Here is a 5,687-nt window from a genome sequence, read left to right on the forward strand (position 1 = left end):
TTAACAGGACAAATCTAATCTGGCAACAGTCCTCCATACGGGGCCTGTTACACATGCACGCTTGGTTCTTTGTGTACAAGTGTGCAACACATACAGTGGGATGGCATTTAGACTGTTTCAGGTAGGTTATCTTAGTTTTTGCTTCATACACAGGAACACTTGACTGAGTCTATATAGGGTAAACAGTGATCATCAGAGCATGAATTATCCTTGACACTGAAAGGGAGATTCAGACCATCCCACTGTTCAGATGTCATCCCAGCTCACATCTGAACAGTTTTTTCTTTTGCTGACAGCATATCAAAATGTTCTGTTAAACAGGGCTGTGGTCAGCCCTCGTTCTCCCCTGTTCACTGTTTTCAAACAACGCTCAATTGCGATAAAACTCTTCCTGACTTCAAAATCTATTGTGTGACTCAAAAATCGGGTCAGAAACTGACTAAATTTGCACAGTGTATTAGTGATGTGTAGTTCGTGAACGATTCGTTCAAAACGAACAAATCATTTGGGTGAAGGAACTGAACTGAATCACTTACTGAAAAGAGTCGTTCATTTCTTAACTTCAGTTCTCCTCTCTCCCGTCTCGTCTCTCTCTCTAGACCGTAAGAGTCACTCAAAGCCCGCCCTCCCTCTCCCTTTCATGTCAGTGATACGTACTGACTGAACCAACAGGACGGAGTCGGTCGGGAGCTCTGTGTCGCTAAAGCCCGCCCCTACTTCTCCCTCTCATGTCTCCAAAATTGAGGAAGTAGCAAATATATTATTTAACATTTAGGTGTCGCGAAAATGTATGTGCTTTTTATAGCTGCTGTCAGTTTGCAAACGGCTTTTATATCCAACTTAATTTCACTCAGCTGACTGTTTTAACATCCACTAACGATCGTGTTTCAGTCAGTACAGTGTGTGTGTGACTGAGGCTGGTGACTCGCAGTCTCGCTCGTTCACGTTCAGTCAGTGATTGGTTCAGTGAACGTACTGAGAGGAAGAGAGTGACTCGGAGGTTCAATGAATGAACTGAACGAGAGCTCCGCTCTTCCTCTCAGCTCCGCCTCCGAGTCACTCTCTTCCTCTTCTTGTACTGAACGTACTGAACAGAACGGTCGGGGAAAATAAATGTGATTGTTTTAGCTGCTTTCAGTTTGCAAACTGTAACTTTATCCAACTAAATTCTCAGCTCATTGGTTTATTATTCACCACCGGCTGTTCTCAGTACGATCACGAGCACACTCAAAAAAAGCAACATGGGTGTCTGTTTAATCAACATAAGTATAAGATGTAGTTTCTAATATATTAATTCATGTTTAGTGGTTAAACGTTTTTAAATCATGTAGTTTTAGCATGTCATGCAAAAATTTTAAAACTACAAGAATGCTTTATGTCACCACAACCTAATGGGTTTAGGTAGGAATCCCATCTGCAATACCTCTCCAGAGCAGAAGGTGGCAGTAATGTGCGACAGGCCCCATTCATCAGCCAATGCAGCATGCTTCTGGCAAAGAAGAGCCATTACCGGGAGTTGGGAGCGGGAGATTGACAACAGTTTCAATCTATTTCCATCCATCAAAATTTAAACCATCTCGGTGGAGAAATTTATTAATCAGTAAGTTATTTTCCCCTTTCTATTGTGTGTTATTTATTTATTTATTTATTTATTTATTTCAGTGTATTTATATATTTCCGACTGTCACCATTTGCACAGCTAACTATGTCTGCTAGCTAGTTTAAGCATAGTTTTTAACAGAAGAAACTGTTAACTTTTAAACATCACGTGTGACAGTAGATGAGTAAGTTTGTTGGTATGTAGGTAAATTAGTGATTAAATGACAATTTGCTGTTCACTAGCCTGCAAACTATAACTCGTGGCTGAAGCAAAAGTGGTCATTTTCAGCTGAAGTTCAGGATCATGGGCGCCAGCGGGGTTTATAATTTTGTCTTCCAACCTGTTTGTGCGGTAAGATAGTCATTTATGGCAATGTTTTTTTTTTTTTTTACAAAAATTCACAAAGCGGGAAATGAATTATTTATTTTTTCCTGATAAAACAGCCTCAGTGTTGGGGAGGGGAGAACTCACAGGAGAGCGAGTGTTGCCATCTTCACAGAGATGACCCTGGGAGCGCTTAAAAAGGTTTTATTTTTTCTGCGTTTCTTCTGGTTATTTCCTGTCTCTATACGGATGTGCTCGGCTCCGTGTGTGTGCGCGATGTAGAGACAGAACTGACACCCCGTCATGTAAACACGATAAATAACATAAGGCTATTTAGTCTGTTAAATAAAAGAACACGGTATAGACCTGATATATGATATAAGTGTAAATAATGTTTTCCACATTATTGAAACGAGATAAATGCATCACAAAACCTGTAGTTAACGGAGTTTATTTTTGAGATTGTTTTACAGCGCTTAAATATAATATGTCATAAATCATGATCAAATGTCCTCCTGTCAACAGTCTCTACAGTCCATTATTGAATGTTTCAGTGCATTTTCAATCTGATTGTTGCCATAGCAACAGTCTGCTCCCATAGGGTTTATATATCCTCTACACTTAGTAATTTTAGCTGTTAATGTAAGTGTAAGATTTGATGGAAAAATATGTTTGTATGTGTCACTGTTTTTATTTCCCCCCATTTGATTTGGTGAAAGATGACAATTATTTAACTAAATAGATGCTTCAGTGTCATGATTTATAACCTGGCTTCTGTGTTAAGGTAGCTGCAGAATTCAAGAGGATTACAACAGTCAGTCTGGTGTCGAGGGTCTTCTCTGGGCTGGATACTAACTCTTCACACTTTATCAGAGTGTTTGGCAAGAAAGGTGGCACTCAAGGAAGAAAGATCAGGAGCATAATGGTTCCCTTATTCCAGGTATGGTAATAGAAATTATAGACTGTCAAACCTGTACAGCTTTAATACCTTCAATTTTGTTTTTAGAAAACTTGACATTTAAAGAGTAGAAATTTGATTAGATCAACATTTTTCTCTGATAAATTACACATTATTTAATGAAAACTAAAGATTTGCACAGATTTTTAATTTGAAAAGTTAGGATTTAGACTTGAAAATTTGTTTGTACAATGTTGTATTATGTTTGTTACATCTACTCTCCTCATTATTGAAAACGGGGTTCCTTATTTTTTATGTTTTGTAGCATACTTTCACTGAGACTCCTCAGACCAACATCATTGATGCCAGAAGAGAGTGTATCCTCAAAGCCCTGTGCGTGTACCTCAACGAAGAGCCCGAGAAGTTGGTGAAAGATTACATGGTATGGAATTTAGTTTTTGTCCTCCAGGCCTTACTCTGACATTTGTCATTCACTAAAAAAAGACAATGCCGTTATAGTCTTTGATTATGTAAAGTCAATGAATAATAGCTGTTTACAGTTGTCTTGTTTACATTTATTAAAAGGCACTAGTATAACATGAATGAAAATTGTCTTCTTTATTTTGTTTTGTTTTTTTTCCCCCCTACAGGACGCAGATGTTCTAACTCAACCAGGCTGAAATGAAGGAGATGATCTTTGGATTCTATGCCATTTGAAAAGAGGGTGCAGAGACAGAGGATAACCCAGACGATGTGGGTATCATCTTGGAGGGTGTCCAAGTTCTGGATGATTTGGGGAATGTCCCATTTGCTGTTGCGATGCTGTTCGCTCTGGTCTACGCACTCAACCTCAGCTACCCTTCAGAGCTAAGATACACCTTCGAAGCTCTGCAGAAGATCATCATGGAGCTTGATGGAAACCGACTCTCAAGAAAAGCTCAAGCACTGAAAAGCCTGCTTTCACGTACGTGATCCACTGTAGAGTGACCAAAAGGTCAACTGTTGCTGTTTGAGAGAAAGGATTTTGGCTTGAAATGTTCCTCAGAGAAACCAAAAATGAACAGAGTAATTTCAAAAGAAACTGTTGCATATAGATTTAGTTCTGTTTAGTACTTCAAATGTTGCACAGTGCTGCTTTTTCATTTTTTCCTCACAACATTTTTCTTTGCTATGAGTTGCCAGAGTTTCATCTGCACATAACTTTGTAAAATGTTGTTTATTTTATTGGTAACCAGTATGGTATTACCAGGATTTGGTAATACTATGGGTAATTGAGTGATTTTGAAAACAGCTACTGTACTGTACAAGAGTTCAGTATTCCGATATTCAAAACTACATTTAATGAACATTTTGGTTTCCTATCTGTTGATTTATGCACAGTGTTTTCTTAGTAGTATAAATGAGAACCTGACAAGGCTGCAAAAATTCCTCAATTTTGAGGATATTTTCTGTTTAATATTGGTTTCTATGGTGGCCCTGAAGTGCAAAACACAACAACGAAACAGAAAACACGACAACAAATCAGAAAACACAACAACAAATCAGAAAACACAACAGCATTTGTTGTTGTGTTTTCTGATTTGCCGTTGTGATTTGCACTTCAGGGCAACCGTAGGTTTCCATATTAAATGTTGACACTTAATGATGCACTGTTAAATGGTTTTCTACTTAAAGTCTTTGAACAATTTGAAGGAATGTATGATGCAGACTGCATCATAGCAAAAAAGCACTTATTTTAATGGCTACCAAGTCAAGATCCATTTTCAACCGAAGCTTCTGCCTGATTTTCTTCTTAATACATTTTATATAATGGAAACATTTTGGATGTTTAGGCTGAATGTGGGAGATTAACAGGGGGCAGGTTCAGACAGTGGTCCCCAGTTTTGTGATTGTATTGCTTGTCTGCTTATTTTTTAAAACAGATAGCATAATGCACAATCTGTCAGCATTTCAAAGGTTGAATCTGGTTGCTGTATTTTCACACCTGTAAGCATGTTTTCAAGATGCTGTGAAAGTCCTTGTTATTGGGAATACAGTTCTATTCCAACAAATCCAGTCTGTTGTGTTGTCTTTCTCCAAACTTGACACCAACTGGGGGTAAACTAAGTTGACACGTTTAGACTGCTAAATGTAAACATTCTTGATATGTCAAACGTGTGTTTTTCTGAATAATTACTATTTTAGAGTTTATTTTCACATGATAAAAAGGTTTGTCTCACAGTAAATAATTTCTGATGATTGAACTTAAGTGTTGTTCAGTCAGCATGATTAATTAGTGTTATTGTACCACTTAAAAAATGTAGCTGTACCTACCATGTCAAAATAAGTTATCCATAATCATATTATACAAGTTAATGTGACCCAAGACAATTGAGTCAGATCCTTCCTTAGTAAATATGTTGAAACAACTTTTACAAATTAAGTTGGACCCAAACATTGCAAATAAGTAGTGGTAACGCTAATACTTTATGTTCACTCAACATATTTACAATTAGTTGGTTCAACAAAATTGTGTCTCGCTAAATGAAAGCATTTTAATTAGGTGGAAATTCTTCCCATAATTTTATTACGTTCACCCAACAAATGATTTCTTTGAGTGCAGAACTAAACGTTCGGCCGTGTTTCAGCTTATTAAATTCTGAGAAGTACTAAACGATTCGGTGAACGAATCTTTTAAACGAATCACTTTACTGAACTGATTCTACTGATTCAGTACACTGAAAAGAACTGCTTTTCCCATCACTACTCTGCTACGCATTCCCGCTCTGAAAATCCAGCGCCTGGTGTGTGGAGCGCGCGCGCCCGCTTGCTCAGACTTTCAGGTGCGTGCAGCAATTATCCATTGCGGGTTTGATTGCCTTTTGT

The 5,687-nt window shown here is 37.9% G+C and overlaps 1 long non-coding RNA gene across 2 annotated transcripts; it reads left to right on the plus strand.

Annotated features, from left to right (window-relative positions):
- The first annotated feature begins 1,228 nt into the window (after positions 1 to 1,228).
- Positions 1,229 to 4,304, plus strand: LOC132992579 (uncharacterized). Of its 2 annotated transcripts, none has more exons than XR_009676349.1 (3): positions 1,229 to 1,604; positions 2,713 to 2,864; positions 3,148 to 4,304. It is a non-coding gene; the product is annotated as an uncharacterized LOC132992579 (long non-coding RNA). The 2 variants fall into 2 exon arrangements; XR_009676350.1 differs by having other exon boundaries at positions 3,473 to 4,303.
- The last annotated feature ends 1,383 nt before the right edge of the window (positions 4,305 to 5,687 follow it).

This window comes from Labrus mixtus, chromosome 17 (genome assembly GCF_963584025.1).
Source record: "Labrus mixtus chromosome 17, fLabMix1.1, whole genome shotgun sequence".
Taxonomy (NCBI): Eukaryota; Metazoa; Chordata; class Actinopteri; order Labriformes; family Labridae; genus Labrus; species Labrus mixtus.